Consider the following 16,764-nt stretch of genomic DNA (forward strand, 5'->3'; position numbering starts at 1 on the left):
GATGGAGATGATGATGGTGGTGGTGATGGTGATGGTGGTGATGGTGGTGATGGTGGTGATGGTGATGGTGGTGATGGTGGTGATGGTGGTGATGGTGGTGGTGATGGTGGTGGTGATGGTGGTGGTGATGGTGGTGGTGATGGTGGTGGTTGTGGTGGTGATGGTGATGGTGGTGGTGATGGTGATGATGATGGTGGTGGTGATGGTGATGGTGATGGTGGTGGTGATGGTGATGATGATGGTGGTGGTGATGGTGATGATGATGGTGATGGTGGTGGTGATGGTGATGATGATGGTGGTGGTGATGGTGATGATGATGGTGATGGTGGTGGTGATGGTGATGATGATGGTGGTGGTGATGGTGATGATGATGGTGGTGGTGATGGTGGTGCTTGCTACCTGTGGCCCCAGGCCAGGCACAGTGCTAGACCCTGGCAATACCATGACTTCTGAGCTGCAGATGAATGGGTCCTGGGACTCATGATCCCAGGACAGCGAGGTGAGGTCTCCCACTGTCTGTGGGAGACCTGGAGCGTGTGGTCAGGGAAGGGAGGAGCGCTTGCCCCTCATGCTCCTCACCCCTTGTCCACTGTGACTGGGAAAGAAATGCTGGTCAGCTCCAGCAGGGAGGAGGGAAGAGAGGCACCCCAAGGATGAGTGTCAATTCTTGCAGGACAGAGGGTAGACTCTGTGGCCAGGATGGGAGGCAGTGTGCACAAGTGTGAGCAACAGGGGCTTTTGGGATTCAGGATTCTAGAACCTTCTCTCCTTAAGCTGTGACTTGGACTAGAGACTTCACATCTCCAGTCTTGGACCCTCCTTTGTGCACCAGGTCTGACAGATACCTCCTGCTTCCTGGATGAGCCTGTGTGCAGTGCCTCCCTCTGGGCTGACCCTGGACATGCCCGTGTGCTCACGGGATCTGCAGGGCATTTGATGAGGGCTTGTCTGCATGACAGATCTGCAAACTGGGGCTTGGAGGTGCAAGTCTAGATCCAAGGGACTGATATCTCAAGACCTCTGAGGCCTGGCCCAAGGCTGGGGCACAAGGCTGAGGGCTCTGCTTTCCCTGAAGATCCTCCTGCCTGAGCTGGTTGTTCCCCAACCTGGACTCATGCCCTCATGTTACAGCATAGGTTACAAACACTACACACCACATAGCATAATATGCAATATACTAGGCAAAGGCGTTTAATGGTACTTAAGTTGATGCAGGGTTTGTATTTATGTCGGTCAGAGGGAACTGGCCTTGTGACCCTCCCTGGAAGGGAGAAAGCGATGGGACAGCTGGCCTGGATGCCCGGGTGCTCTTAAGGAAGCAAAGAGAAGGCAGCTGCCCTGGATCCCAAGAGCCCCTGGGAAGAAAAGCACAGCTTTCTGACAAAGAAAACAGGAGCAAACTGTCGCCTGTCTGCCCATCTGGAGCCCCGGTGAGACCTGCGGTGCTGGGAGACGGGACAGAGGACGTCCCGCTGCACCTCATCTGTCCCGGGTCTTTCCAGGAGCACACGGATGCAGGTATTGCTCTGTCCCCATTTTGGGGTGTGTGGGGTGCGGGGGCTGCCTGCAGGCGAACTGGGATCTCTGGCTCTGACTCCATCACTCCCGGGCAACTCCAGGCCGAGCTCGGAAAGTCTGGAGTTGCATGTTCCGCTCCTCCTGCGGGGTGGGAAGGAAAGACTGCAGACATAATTAGAAGTGTTTCAGAGCGAGTGGAAAGTTCTCAGGAAACCTATTATCATTGGCGCTGGCCTCTCGCCTCCCGGAGAGGGGGGCGCACGTGTGTGCATTTGTTCTGTGGCTTCCTAGATGAACCCTCCTCATACAAATAGAGCAGAAAAGCGGGGTTGCTTCCTTGTGTGACCTCGTCTTCCTGCAGCCTTTCAAGGAGCATCAGTGTGTCAGCCCCAGGGGACGAGGCTCCTGGCCGGACAGGGCTGATTACTGCAGAGGTTCAGAAACTCCACCTGTGGCCCCGGGCCTTCGCGTCCCCCATCCCCAAGCTCAGAGCACAGAGGAGGGCGTGGCTTGGAGAACTCTGGTCCTGGGGTTCTTTCTTTTGAAAAGACAATCCAGAGCCAGAATGACCTGCGGCTACAGCGGGGCTCCAAACAGGCTGCTCAGTCCAGTGCTGGCTTCCCCTCCCCCAACTGCTGTCACCTTCAGAAAGCAACCTCCCACGCTGGCCCTGAGTTTCCCATCTGCAAAGTGGAGATGAGAAGGGCCATCTTTGTCAGAGCGGCCCTTCCAGAAGGGGAGGCTGGTTACACACAGGCGAGGTGTGCGCAGCAGCCGCACCTGGGAGGACTCACGGCTTCCCTCGTCCCTGGGCACAGCTGACCCCATGCTCACTCTCCAGGTGGAGCAGGGGGTCATGGCTCCTGCCAAGCTTGAGGGCCCAGGAAGCTTAGCATGAGCTACAGTGGACAGAGCTGGGTCAGCGCCAGGCAGTGGGGGTCCCAGCCTGCCTCCACCACTGGGAGCTGACCTTGAGCTTGCGGTTTGCCTGACCATGCCCCAGTTTCCCCAGTGAGGGGAGAAATGCTGTCACAGAGCAGGAGGTGAGCGCATGCTGGGCTCACGCAGGTCTCACAAATGGCGGGCATGTGGGGGGTCGGAAGGCAGCTGGCCCGTGATTCTCATGGCTGGGTACCTGCTACTTCTCGACAGAATGTCTTCACTCAGGGGTTCAAGGAGGAGTGTGCCCCCAACACCACCCAACACCACCCTCTCGAGGATGAAGACTGGGGTTGGGGCCCAGCCGTTGGAGTGCCCTGGGCGAGGGTGGCAGGCAGAGCCATCGGACCTGGAGGGACCTGAATGACTCCAGAGAGAATTCTCCTGGGGATCCTGAGCTGGTTGGGGACGCTCACAGTGAGCATGTGGTGGCCCGGACTGACCTGTGGCGGACAGAGGGGCCCGTAGTGTAGGGGGACCTGGCAGGAGAGTGGAGAGCTGAGCTGCGCAGAGCAGGACAGGGCAGCATAAGTCCCCCGAGCATCTGCAGAGCTGCCCCACCACCGTGGGGCAGGCACAACACCCCCACATGCAGGACAGGGAGGGACGGTGGCCAGTGCGGGAGGTGGGCCCAGGTGGGAGCCAGCCTGTGGCCCCTGCCAACCGTGCACAGGCCCCTGCTGAGCCGGCTGGGAGAGATTTTGAATGTTCCCTGATCCCCTTCCCTCTTCTCTTAGAGACCAACGGCTGTTTCTGGTCATCCCATGCACGGTGACACGCAGATGGCCATTTTCCTCTGAGCATCAGGATGAATGGATTTGAGAAACATCTAAACGGGGGCTGGTGAGTAATTGTGTTCCCTTTATGTGAAAGAATGACAAGAAGATTAAATGCCAATTTTTGGAGCAGACGTTACATTTGGATGGAATTAATTACCTAAATAGGTCCTATTGGAAATCTTAATAAGAAGCGGTCGTTTACTTTTGTGAACGTAACTTTCCTCTTCATGTTTTGTGGAGAGAGACTTAAATACTGCACGACTTGCCTGTTTGAAGTACAGGGACCAACGGCTGTTAGCGGAGCCGCGGTGGGTTTCAGGACACTGCCGCCACTGGAGCCCACGCTCCTCAGCAGTCCTCCCAGCGTGGCCTCCGCAGAGAGGTCAGGTTTACGCTGGGAAGAGCGGCGTGGAGCTCCTGAGTAGCTCGTGGTCACAACCTCCTCCACCGTCTGGAGCTCATGCCTACATGAAAATTCAGTTGCACGAGTCCATGATTAAAAAAAAAAAAAAACATTTCAGAAAGCACTTACGACCCGGAGGACTTGGCGCCACTGTGGGAGAGGCCTGGCCTCATTCCTTTCACTGATACACTCGCACCGACGTGTCCTGCGATCTCCTAGGTGCCTCCTCCCTGGCATGGACTTGTTTCAGTGGGGGCCCTGCAGTCCTGGGCAGGCTGTCAGGCTGTGGGGCTCTCAGGTATCATTGGAACAGTCCCTGTCAGGCCACACCACGGCTCTGCCCCACTCTGCAGATGAGGATACAGAGGGCCAGAGTGGCGGGAGGCCAGCAGAGCCACCTCCAGCTCAGGAGCTGAGTGGAGCTGGTTTGCAGTTGCCCAGGGTTTGACTGCTGGTTGCTGCCACCGTAGTGGCTGGAGTCAACCGGCCTCCCCTACCTCTTTTTTGAAATTATTATTTTTTAAGTTGTCCTAACTTGTTGCTCATGACCATGGACTGCATTTCGACAGATCTCGCTTTGTACTTCAGAGTCCTTTGCTTCCTGCTCAGGGATACGGGCTCTGCAGCTGCTGCCCAGGCTGGGCTCAGGGCTGCTTCCTCTGGGACGGCCTCCCAATCTGTGACACTTGCTCACGGTGACAGCAGAGATGAGAGGTAGACTCACCTTGTCTGTGTCAGACCCTGCTGGCCGAGCTGCACACTCCAGACCAGGGGTGACCACAGCAGGCCTGGGCAGCAGCGCCAGGTGGCCAGTGTGCAGATGGGGAAACCGAGGTCTCCTGCTTCCTGGCAGGCGGGTGCCCCTCCTGCGGTGCAGATTGGGGCTGGGGCCACCCTCGCCTGCCCAGCAGTATCCAGGGTCGCGGCACCTGTCGCAATGCTGCGTCTCTCAGAGATGCTTGGGCAAGCCGGGCGGGAGGAAGCCTTAAATAAACCTCAGGAAGAACAACCCTGTCCTTCTATTTTCCCAGAAGGCTAGCGCTTCCCCACTGTGGGAATGTGTTGTTTTTGAACCTGAGCCCTGGACTTCCATCAAAGAGGGCACGTTGTTTTTCTTAAAAGTGTTTGGCCAGATCCGATCAGCAGAATTTCAGGTGCTGTGACTCAGCCCTTCCTCGGCTGCCACCACCTTCCCAGCCTGGCCCCGAGCGCGCGGCTCCAGCCCCACGTCTCAGGGCTTGCCTCTTGGGAGGCCTCTGACCTCCGACGGTGCTCAGGACCTAGGGAATCAGATGCATCCTAGCTACTCAGAATGATCCCGGAAAACCCCCTGGCTTCCCTGAATCTCAGCTGCTCACGTTTAATGGGGATAAGGAGGTGGGACAGTGACCTCTCCAAGGGCATGGTCAGGATGACTGGAGAACCCGGGCGGTGCTGTCATAGCGAAGTCCAGGTCAGGAAGGCCGCCACCCGCTGCCATGCCCCCCCCCCCATCTCCCTGCAAGGAGAGTGTCACTTCTGTAAGGAGAAAAGACCCAGGGACACTCCAGAGCCAAAGGCCAGTGACCCTAAGTGAGGGAAGGCCGGCATGGGAGGGCGAGGACAGCCTGGGAAGCTCCTGAGAACCGAAGAAGCTGGTGGACTTCGTCAGGAACTTGACTCCCCCGTGAAGTTCTGGCCCAGCTTGAGTGGACTCTGAACTACTGACAGGCGAAAGTGGACCCAGGGAAGGACCTTCTGCTCCCAAGAGTCTAGTAATTTGGAACAAAGATTTTGAGGACTCCCCAGAAGCATGCATGGCTACCGTGACCTTGAGAGAGAGGATGCCATTTCCCTGCAGGAGAACAGGTGTCAGGAGGAGATTTCTTGGGAAGATACTTGCTGGGTACTGTAGAGGCCAGGAGAGGAGGTTCCCAGCCTCCCAGTAGATGTAGGTGAGACCTGCATTGCAAGGGGATAGAATGCTCCCTGCCCTGACTGACCCCCAACCTACAGATTCAGACTCAGAACCTTAGAGGCTGAGGCACTGCAGGTAAGTGGTCACTCACTGTGGCTGGAGGTGAAGGCTGGACCTCTCCACCCAGAGCCCAGCCTGGCTGCTCCACAGCCCGCCTGCCACCTCCCTCCAGTGCAGGGCTGCCGACCGCCTCACGTCAATGTCACGGATTGTCTTGTGCATGAATGCTCCAGGATTTCCAAGTCTGCTATTGATTTTCAAACTGCAAACAAGAATGCATTCATTCCCGGGCCTGACCATACCCTCACATTACCCACTTAGAGTCACATTACAAAAATAGCTTTAAACAGTTTTGCTTGAAATATTGGACACATCCACTCTCTGACAGCAGGGTTCTGTTTGGCTGCCTCGCATGGCTCCAGGGCACAGATTTTCACGCCCACAGTCTGCACACCCGCCACTCTAACACATGTGGGCATGTTGGTATTCTTTTTTGCCTCCAGAAAATGATGGGGCTCGGAAGGATGAAGAGACTTCCCAGAAAGAAACATGGTGCTCTCCCGTGCTCTGCAGCCCTGGCCTTCTCCCCGGGCTTTTGAATTCCTTTGGTTTGAGGGAAGAGTCCATTTTCTCGCCCTCCCTGGGGCTGCCTGTAGGGAACGGCCTGACACATGACCTTGCTCCTCTCATGCCCCATTGCCCACAGGCATCATCTAGGAGCTCTGGACAAGGCCAGCGACTGAGGTCCACTAAGGCCAGTGGCATCTCCATCTCCCTGACAGTACAGCTCCCCGGAGACTGACAGGCAGGCACGGCTGGGAGGCACCATAGAAATCCCTGCCCTTAGGAGGGGGAGGGGGCTGGTGCCACCGCAGGAGCAGAAGCAGGCCGCTGTTTCTGGGGTGCTCACTTCTGGGGACAACCGCAGACTCCCTGCTCTGCCGTGACTGCGCAGGCCCCGTGGCCACCCATCTTTCACTGGCCTTGCTGCTTGGCCTCTCACCTCCCATAATGCTCCCGTTACACAGACCTGGCTGTACCTCTAGCCTAGGTACCTTCTCCGTGCTCCACATCAGGGGCGCTGCTCAGCACCCGCCAGGCTCTGGCGAGGACCTTGGGGAGATATGATTCTCTCTGTGCTGGAGCCTCCTCACCTGGAACACTGGAGCGCGGTGGAGCCCACTCAGGGGTCACCACCAGGACAGATGGTCACTCTGGTGTGGATCTGGCAAGATCAGGAATGGCGGGGATTCATCCCAGCATCTTCTAGTTCCTCCCAGACCGCTTGCCCTAACTGTAATCTCTCTCTGTGTCTCTGCCGGACCAAGCACCCTAGGTCCAGAACGGGACCTACCTTCCTCACTCACTAAGCGTGTGCTAGGTGGTGAGTTAATGCTGGTGAATGAACGAAGTTTACTGTTGGCAGAGCCTGTGGCACTCACTCTCCACCCTGACTTCAGGTCAGGTCCTGTGGTTCATGTCCCCCTTAACATCTGGTAAGGAAAAGCTGTACCCTTCTCCTTGCCTCTGCCTGCCGGGGCTGACCTGGCTTTTGAGTTCATGCTTCAGTCTGGAGAGGGCTTTGCCTGCACTCAGAGCTCCTTCTCTTTTTCCTCGGGTACACACACACACACACACACACACACACACACCCCAACCTCTCCCACTTTTATTCGTCATTTTATTGATGCGAAATTGACATAATCTAAAACTAGCCCCTTGAATCATTGCTTTCCTGATTTCATTGAACTGTTCCTCTGTTTTCCTTGAGGTTTGTTGAGCTTCCTTAAAATGATGACCTTGAACTTTTTGCCAGGTCGTTTGTATATCTCCGTTTCCTGGGGGTGGACTGGAAGGTGGCCGTGCCTTGTGGTGGTCTGTCTCCCTGTCTGCATGTCCCTGGCTGCTTTGCACTGAGGTCCGCACGTGTGAAGAAGCGGAGACTCGGTCTAGTCTGAAGATGGGCGTCTTCTGGGAAAAAATAATCTAAAATTGAACCATCAAGCGTCATTTAGTTCATTAATATGCAGCCAGCATGCCCTCCATATAGTTCCAAAACATGTTCCTCGCTCCAGAAGGAAACCTTCTCTTCAGAGAATTAGGGTCTTTCTTCTTCCCTCTCTCCGGCCCCTGGAAGCCCCCAAGCTATTTTCTGTCTCCGTGGATTTGCCGATTCCAGGCCCTTCCCGTCAGCGGAACCGAGCTATCTTTAGTCTTTGGCATCTGTCTTCTTGGACTTCACACGAGGTATTCAGCCCGTTGCAGCAAGTCAGGACTTCGTCCCTTTTGCTGACTGAGTAGCATTCCACGACATGGGAAGATCCCATTCTCTGCTTACTCATTCCTCTGCTGACGGGCGTTTGAATCGTCTTCACCTTTCGGCTCTTGTGAACGAGGCCGCTAGGAACGTGCATGCGTCTATCTTCCTGGAATGCCTGCCGTAGAGTCTCTTGGGAGCATGCCTCCAGGGAACTTCTGAGTCCACCTTACTCTAAGCGTCACGCTTGCAGGAGCGGCCGAGTCACGCCCCGTGACTGTGCTGCGCTGCACCCCACTTCTCTGGTTCACATTTACCTTCAGCGTCACTCAGACACGACCCGGTATCACCCTGACCCCAACTGCTGGCACTCACGGTGCTCCGACAGAGGGACCGTGAACGGACACACGGGGGCTGGCTGCCTTGGTGGACCCTGGATGGCCACTCACAAGTGCAAGGGCACTAGAGAAGTTAACCAGCCACTCCAAGTTTCAGTTGCAAACCGTAGAACGAGGCGACAGCCGTGCCTGCTGTCATAAGTCACCGGAGCTGTCGCTCTGGAAGTGCCTCGAGTGGGCCTGGAGCTCGAGCCGGCAGCCTGTGAGCCGCTGTCCGCAGGCGTGCCCGGGGACCTCGCCCCAGCAGCCTGCCATCCAGCCACAGAGGAGACCTGCCCGGAGCGTCACCGGGTGCGTTCCCATGGGGCCAGAGAACAGCATGACACGTGGCGGGCTGGGCGTTAGGGCGAGGGGCCCAGCGAGCTGTCTGGAAAGGGCGCGCACCGACTCTGACAGGGAAGGTGGCCAGCGTGGAGGACCAGCTGGGAGCACCTGGCCATGTGTCTGGAGTCACCTCTCTGAACCACTGAAAGGCAGTTTTTATTCTCCTGTTTAGCAGACAAGTGAGCCCAGGCTCCAAAAAGGAGGCTATCTGGATGTCGGTGGTGACAGGATGGGGACCCAGGGCTGTCTGGCTCCAGGAGCCTCCCTCTCCACCCCTGCTCATCCTTAGAAACTTGCAGATCTAACACAAGCTCCTGCCTTTCCACGCCTGGGGACCTTCTTCCTGCTGAGGGCCGCGTGGAGCTGGGAGCACCCTGGATGCCCCGGCTGCTCGGGTCGTCTGAATCTCTGGTCCCTATTTGTTTTTGCCTGATTGCAAGTATTTTCATTTGCTTTGGATGGAAAAATAAACCTTTCTGTTTTTGTGAATATTTCAAAGGGACCGGCTGAGCCACAAGATATCCGCTGGAACACCACACCAGGAACAGCAGGTTGCTTCAGATATATTGATTTTTATCAGTGTTTGACCTCATTTATTTATGAAAAATATCGGTTCCAAATATGGGGCTTTGAAGGTACAAGTGATAAGTGACCCAGGGTGTCTGAAACGCCAGCCTGTTCTCTGGGGTGCTGTGAAATGGAGCTTCTCCTGGCACATAGACCTGTGTCTGGGAACTAGTGAGCTTGGAGCCTTCAAATCTGCCCTGAACCAACCCAAACACAGCCGGGCAGGGAAGCACTGGCGTCTGAGATGCCTTCAGGTGCTAAAGAGGAAGAAGGTCATGGTCAAGGTCAGGAGGGGGCGCCATGAATTGGACATGAAGGTGAGCTCAGTCCCAGTCCATCAGAACCTGTCTTCTGCACCCAGTGATCCTCTGATGAAGAAGTGGCCAGGCGTCCATGACCCTGGGGAGGAGGAACCACCTGACCTCATGAGAGGAGCCACCCAGCTCCATAGAAGGGGGCAGATGCTCCCCACTCATCTGGAAAGCGCTCCTGGGAGGCTCACCCCTACCCACAGTGAGCGGCTATCTACCCCCTCACAGCAGAGATCCAACGCACGCTCTCCCCCAGAGTCCCAGGCAAGTCAGTTTCTAGAATGGCTTGGACAATGCCTCTGGTAGTCATGGAGAAAGCTTTGCTTCCTGTGGGAACAACACTTTGCAACCTTTCAGAACTTTCCGGAGAGCGAGGGCGGCTCCAGAGGGGCCAGTTCAGACAGGTGTCATGTGCTCCTTCATACTGATGACTCGCTAGGTCCATCACGTCTGTCAGTCCTGAGATGCCATCGGACAGTTCAGATAATCAGCAGAACTTCCTAAAGTAAGGAGAAGCAGGCTCCATTTGCAGCACTACGTGGCCGGAGGGGTCTGTCCTCACGACGGGGCCTCGGCCAGCATCAGCCAGAGTGGAGCACCCATGCAGTCGGCACAAACACGCTCAGAGAAAGGGGCCAGATGGAGCCTTCTTGTCATATGGATCCATTTACAGGCTACGTCCAGGACAGGCAGATCTGTGGAGATGGAAGGAGATTAGTGGTGGCAGGCTGGGGGCTGGAGAATCTGTGGGGCGAGGACGAAGGGGTGCCGGGTTTCTTTTGGGAGTGATGGAAAAGTTCTGAAATTGGCTAAAATTGTTCTGAAATTGGCGATGGCAGCCTGACTGAAAATACGCAAATCCATTGAATCATACCCTTCAAAGGCGTGGGCTGTGCGGCCTGTGAGTGGCGTTCCAATCCAGCTGTTAGAAAGGTGGAGGAGGGAGGCCCCTGAGGCCGTCTTCTGTTCAGTGTGACTTCCGGAGATTTCCGCCCAGGCTTTGGAGCCGTCCGTTCTGCGTGGAGGGTGCAGAGCCTGCCTGTGGCTGGCCTTCTCAGGCAGCCCCGCTGGGCAGCGGGCGGTGAAGGGCCCACAGACCTCAGCTCTCCGCGGTCTGGCCTGAGACCGCCTCGCCTGGTGTGGGCTCGGCGGGCTGTCGTTGTCCATATCCGCTGCGTCTGCGTCTCTCTTGCTGGTGTCCAAAGGGGCAGGAGGGCAGGCTGGCCCTCACTCTGCACACCCTGCGCGCTCCTCTCTGGGCAGATCTGCCACCTCCCGTCTGTGCTCACAGGCATCAGGCGAACCTCCCGCCTGCCCCTCCCTGCCTCAGGCAGGCCTCCAAGGCCCTGGGGCCCAGCACAGAGGCGCCACGCCGGGCACAGAGCTGTCCGGAGTCTTGTACTGCAGCCCTCCCACGGACCTGCTGAACCCGGCCCAACTTGCCCAGTGCTGAGCGCCTCGTACTTGGAGGCAGCTTCCCTTCAGGTTCCCATGGCGTGACCAGGGCCCACCTGCTCCCGCCTGGACCCAGAAGGGCTCGCCTGGACCCTGGCTGTGAGCGCCGAGCCCTGGCCGGGGAGGCTTCCTTGCCTGGAGCTCAGCTTTGTGGTCTGTCCGGGGAGGTGCCTACCCTGCGACTGGCCCGTAAGACGTTTTCAACATGCGGCTTGAATGCTGGCATCTCCCAGGACAAACACCTTCGCGTCTACTTTTCTATTATGAGACGTGTGAAGCGTCTAGAAAACAAGGACGGTGGCCACATCCCCACCACCCAGACGTTCACACTTTTAAAGGCACCGACTCTGTTGAAGTACAGGGTACAGTCTGAAAGCTGCTCTGATCCTGAGGACCGTCACCCGCACCCAGAGCAGCGGGAGCGCCCCGGGCTCCCAGGGCCCTGGCCAGCCCTGCCCCTGCCAACCGCAGTCTCCAGCTGCAGACGCCTCGCACCTGCGGGTCAGCGCCAGCAGGTTCCGTGGAAGCAGGACCAGTGTGGCAGCGCTCCTCCCCGGGCTGCAGCCTCCGGCCTGCCGAGGAGCGCGGCCGTTGGGCTTGGCCACGTAGGGACCACTCTCCTCTTGGACCCGCTGCCAAGGGCCCTGGGCCAGGCCCTGGTCTGAGCGGTCCTGAGTCGTGTGCTGAGAACCTCGTGGGGATGTTCTGGGAAAGTCGGTGCCTGGTTAGGAGGGGCCCTGTGGTGGGTGGCTGCTCATGGCCTCACTGCCCTGGGAGCTGTGAGGCTCCTGCCGCCCGCGGTGCCCAACCCCGCTCTGCTTGGTCTTTTCCTGATGACCAGGAACAGTGGGCGGGTCCTCTCGGTGATGGGCTATTTGGATGCGGCTTCTCCCAGGACTGTGACCCGCGTTCCAGCAAGGAGACACACTGGTGGCCTCTGCCAGCGCCACAGGGCCACCCACCAGGCCAGGAGGCCCAGAGCCATCAGCCAGTGCAGTGTTTTCTCTGTGCGAGTTGGTCACTTCTGGCACATTGTGGTGGACAGCTGGCCACTGCCTGAAACAATGTACCTTCTTCTCTCAAACAACAAAGCAGGGCGACCACTCCTCACCTGTCCTTCCAAATTCCACCTCATCGGTGCCCCTGCCTGCCCGCAGGAGCCCGTGGCACCCGGCACACCTCCCCACATGGACCCCGACACACTCACGCCCTTGCCTATCTCACCCCCACACTCACACATTGACACACTCACACACACAGCCCACACTCACACATATAGCTCACACTCACACACACTCACACACACAGCCCACACTGACACACTGACATACACACAGCCCACACTCACACTCTCACACACTCACACAGCTCACACTCACACATATAGCTCACACTCACACACACACACAGCCCACACTGACACACTGACATACACACAGCCCACACTCACACTCTCACACACACACACAGCTCACTAACACACAGATCACACTCACACACGGCTCACACTCACATGCTCACACACACGCAGCTCACATTCACACACACATCTCATGCACACATTCACACACACAGTTCACACACACAGCTCACACACCCTCACACTCACACACACAGCTCACACTCACACGCTCATGCACACAGCTCACATTCATACACATCTCATGCACATACACACGCACAGTTCACACACACTCACACATGGCTCACACTCACATGCTCACACACACACACAGCTCACACTCACACCCACGTCTGTGTCTCACCCCCCACTCACACACTCACACGCAGTTCACACTCATGCCACACCCGTGTCTCCCTAATTCATGACTGCTTGCGGCTGGTGTGCCCGAGCCACTTTGGCCGCAACTGGGTAGGGAGGTTGCCCAAGGGCACGAGGCCTGGAGGCAGCAGAGTGAAGGGCCCACCCAGAGCTGCCCGTATCCGCAGGGGGTCCCCCACAAGCTCTCTGGTCCTGGTGATGCACGGTCAGCAAGGCCAGGGCTGGAAGGGCACTGGATGGCGGTGACTCTTGGGGACAGGTGAAGCTGCAGAGTGTGCTGCTGGAGCTCTGCCTGCGGGAGGTGGGCAGAGCATGGCTGCCCCGCCCAGGCGCCTCAACCCGCCACACAGCTGGGCCTCCAGGAATAGGCTTCCCAAGCTCCCCGCGAGCCTGCCGAGAGCAAGGCCGTTCTGGAGACTGGGGACCTGACGCACCCATTGTCCCTGCTCGCAGCTGTTTTAGGAAATTCCTCAAGCAAGGCTGCAGGGGTGCAGGCAAATGGGCCCTGGTGATCCCAGCCAGTGCCTCATGCCCACAGAGCAAGGCTGCCCCACTTCCCCAGCAGGAGGAAGAGGAGGAGGGGGAGAGGGAGGAGAAACAGGAGGGGGAGGAGGGGGAGAAGGAGGAGGTAGGGAGGGAGGAGGGGGAGGACGGAGGAGAGGGAGGAGGAAGGGAGGGAGGGGAAGAGGACGAGGGGCAGGAGGGGGAGGTGAGGAAAAAGAAGGAGGAGGGGAGGAGGGGGAGGAAGGGGGGGACGGAGGGAGGTGAGGAAAGGGGAGAAGGAAGGGCAGGGACGTGGTCAGGATGAGTGCAGTGCTTCCCTGGTGGGTGATCTCAGGAAGTGTCGGAGTGGGCATGGGACACCAGGAAGTCAAAGCAGGGTGCCCTCTGGGTGGACAGCCACTGCAGATAGCAGGGACCTGAGGTCTCCGGGAGCCTGTGCATCACCCTCGGGGTTTCCCACCAGAGCAGAAAAGTAGCTGGGGTGCTTGTCCCTGCCCCACCACCGCCCAGCTGCCCACTAGTCAGGAGCGGCAGGGCCTCCTGCCCAGCCCACCTGTGAGTGGGCTTTCCTGAGGGCACCGGGCTGTGGGAGTAGAAGCCACCCTGCTCAGCAGGACCTCATCTCAACTAACTGAATTTTCAGAGGGCCCTGTTTCCAAATTAGGGTGCCCTCCGAGATACTGGCACCAAGGGCATGCCCCTTGGCCACCCACAGCGCAATGCCAGCGGGTCTCTAGAAACGCTTGGTGCTGGCACTACGGGGTCCTGGCGGTGAAGGCACGGAGGGGAAGAGTTTCTATCTGAGCCGGCCTCCGTCCACCCACCTGGGGCTCACCAGCGCCCGGGGTTCTGATGGGTGGAGGTGGAGCGGGCCCTGCCCCGTCTCAGCCTGGGTTCTGTGCCAGCCCTGCTGGGAGGCCTGCTGCCTCCCCGATGGACAGCAGGAGCCCTGGCAAGGGACGTTGGCTGCGAGGTGCCAGTCGGCCTGGGGCGGGACTGGCCCAGGAGGAAGCAGGGAAGGCGGGCGGCCCCAGCCTAGTCTGGGCCTCAGAGTGGTCCAGGCCGGTGTCCGAGCTGGCCGTCCCCCGCTCCCAGGAGAGCCATCCATTAAAACTCGGAGCTGTCTAGACTTGTTATCTGGCCGCTCATTCCTGAGGGCCCGAGTGGGCAGCGGCGGGCCTGAGATAGCAAGGGGGTGAAGTCACTGGCGCGAGCCCGCGGCAGGAAGTCCATGCCGGACGATGGATGAGTGCGGGGCAGATAACGCGTCTAGACTCCGCGGCCGTTTCCTCCCCTCCGGGGGTCCTGTCGGCCGCCCGGCCTTCCTGCTCCGCCGCCGCGCCCCACCTCCCGGGAGAAGCCCCTCTTGGGAAGCCTTGCTCTGCCCAGGGGAAGGGCTGGGGCCGCTCCTGGCTCCGCAGGGCGTGGGTCCTTTGCTGAGCTGGAGTGACGAAGGGCCCCGGAGGCCTTTCTGGAAAGGTCAGGCTGGCCTGTCACTTCGTCATTTCAGAGAGTTCACTGGGTGAGGGGAAAATGACGTCTTCTCTCCCCTGCATCCAAAGGTCGCCGGGAGGCCGGGTGGGATTGGAAGGACCCGGCCGATGCCGAGTAGACCAGAATTCCCCCGAGGCCGGGAAGAGCCGCGAGGCCTTATCTGGGGCAGCGGGTCTGCTCCAGGAATGGCCTCCAGTTTCCGGAGGCAGCAGCTAATTCCACGGCCCCTGTGCACACTGGCTGATCCGGGTCCTGGGGCTAGGGTCGGGTGAGAGGTCAAAAGTTCACTTGGTTCAGTCCCCTGCCTCCGGGCAGGCTTCCCACCGCAACGGGAATCGTGGGCGTCGATCCTCCCGGCTCGCTGCTCGGGAACCGAGGGGCCTGAGCCTCCGTGGCTGCTCTGGTCTGAGCCTCCATGCGCTGTTGGCTTTGAACAGCTGGGCCGTGGGGAGCACCCAGAAGCCCAGAGCACGGCCCAGCCCACCCACGCCAGCGACGACCGCCACGCACACCAAGCCCTCCTCGCACTCGCCACGCCTGGCGGCTGCACACAGGACACTTCATCTCATACCCACAGGAGCCCTGTGGCAGGGGCTGTCTTCGCCCCGGTGGAGGCTGAGGAAAGGCAGGTACCGGGGAGCCGCGCAGCCGCAGGTGGGGCAGAGCTTGGGGCTGAGCTCCGGCCCGGAACGACTCGTGCTGTTCTGGGAGGTCTCTGAGTCCAGCTGTGTGTGGCTGCACAGCGGGTGGCTACCGGTGACGAGGCCAGCAAGAGGGTTTGGGATGACTCCTCGAGACCCCATCCCCCAGGCCCTTCCTGCTCTGTGTGCTGTTCCCTGGCACAATCTAGACTCCCCAAGACCCATGGTGGCGAGGGGACATCGTGCATCCCACTCTCCTCACCCCTGGGGAGGAGTGCCGAGCAGCTGCTCTGTGCCAGCTGCAGACATGATGGAAAGCTGCTCTGGGCGTGGCACAGGAGCCGAGGATGCGGGTGAGGAACACCCGCTGTGCACCGGAAGTAGTCCCCAGAGAAGGGGACTGCGGGGACCACTAGGAGGGAAGCACCGGGCAAGCCTGAGAGCGAGTGGGACCCCGATGACCACAGCAGGGCGTGCTGCCTGCTCCAGGGGTGCCTGGGTGAGTCACTGTGTGATGATGGTAGAAGACGAGCCAGCCATAAGGAAACAGCATGCAGCCATGAAAAAGAACAAGGCACGCTCTTCACAGTACATGGAATGGCCTCGGAAATTGAAAAACAAGAAACAGGATGCACAACTGGGTTACAGACACTGGCAGCCTGGGGAGCGGCTGGGAACAGGCGTACAGGGTCCTTTGCGTCCATGACGTTTCCCGTGTGAAGGAGAGGACCAAAGGCCACCCTGCCCACTGCCGTCGTTCTCTTGTTCTCTGCCTCCCCCCAGGTGCCCCAGAGGAAGCGCAGGGCCCGTCTGGGCAGCGAGAGCCAGCTCTGGGGGGCTGGGAGCTGATGTCCACCACCCCTCCTCCTGGCCCAGCTGCTCAGTGTCCTGCCGTGGTGCCCAGGTGGGGCTCTGCAGCGCTCTGCTCCTGGAGGGCCACGCAGAAGCCACGCTGTCCCCAGGCCCCCAACACCCTGCGCTCAGTTTCCTGCTAGTTGAGCGGAAAGTTATCCTGAGGAGTTTGAAGGCTTCTCTGCCGCAGGGGAGGGCAACGCCCACCGAGTTTTCTCGGCCTCCCCAGGGTCTGGGCGCCCAGGCTGGCCCCTTCCCAGAGGCTGGGTCAGGGGTTATCTGCGGGTGGGCAGCTGGGCGCCCTCTGGCCCCTCCCGCAGCATCTGCTGAAGCCATCAAGGGGCCACCTCCCTCCCAGCTGCAGTCGGTGTCTCTTCAGTGCCTGGCTCGGGTTTCACCTCGGAGGCGCCCAGACCCCAGGGCTGAGAGGGCTTCCCCAGTCCAAGGAGAAGGGCGGTGGCAAGGGGGACAAAGGGGCATCCCCCCAGCAGAGGCCTGGGGCCACTGACACGGGCTGCCCACAGGGAGTGTGGGAGGGCGCCGTCTGCTCTCCGCCTCATCTCTGACCGGTGCGTCCCAGCT

Source organism: Sciurus vulgaris (assembly GCF_902686455.1).
Source record: "Sciurus vulgaris genome assembly, chromosome: 17".
NCBI lineage: Eukaryota > Metazoa > Chordata > Mammalia > Rodentia > Sciuridae > Sciurus > Sciurus vulgaris.